This window comes from Mus caroli, chromosome 2 (assembly GCF_900094665.2).
Source record: "Mus caroli chromosome 2, CAROLI_EIJ_v1.1, whole genome shotgun sequence".
Lineage (NCBI taxonomy): Eukaryota > Metazoa > Chordata > Mammalia > Rodentia > Muridae > Mus > Mus caroli.
Genome location: NC_034571.1, coordinates 149,918,300 through 149,919,134, shown reverse-complemented (window position 1 = coordinate 149,919,134; position 835 = coordinate 149,918,300).

The following is an 835-nucleotide window of genomic DNA, read 5'->3' as shown; positions in this document are numbered from 1 at the left end:
GCCTGGTCTACAAAATGAGTTCCAGGACAGCCAGGGTTATAAAAAAAAAAAAAAAAATTAAAAAAAAAAAAAAAAAAAAAAAGACCCTAGCAAAGGTAAAAGGAGTGACCCGTAAAAAGAAGTTACTAAACAAACCAGTTGTGATTACCTGTCTACATGAAAAAGAAAGAGAAACGAAAAGACAAAACACAAGATTGTTGAACGAAGTGGGCAAGCACACAACAATTAGACACAGTTGAAGGAACAATTAGTGACCTGAAAAGTCCAGAGGAATTCACCTAGAAAGTGTCACAGAGAGATAAAAATAATGGACAGGTGGACAGACAGACAGACAGACACACACACACATTTGAGATGAATTTCAAAGACTACAAGAGAATAGATGCATAGTCTCTAAAGCAGTGTCAGAAAAGACGGCAGGTGTTTTGTTGTTGATGTCTTGGGTTTTGAGATAGGGTCTCACTACAAACCCTGACGGACCTTGAAGTCACAACGTTTCTTCTGCTTCTGTTCCCCAAGTGCTCGAAGTACAGGCGTGCACCACCACACGAGGCTCAGGAGATTTTTTTCCTGGGCAGCACTGGATGACCTACAGAAAACTGATATTCTGAGCATGCCCAGCGTGGGGAGTCACTAATTCTATACTAAAAGAACTTTCAAGAAGGAGAACTAGTTACAGGCATTTTCAGCTCGTAGACTAGTTCATGACCCACAGCTTTACCGAAAAGATCACAGAAGATAGCCAAACACACTGGTAAATCTAACTTCCATAATTTATTTTTTATTTATTTGTGTAAGGCTGGGGATTAAGGTCAGGCTTGTACACTGTAGACAC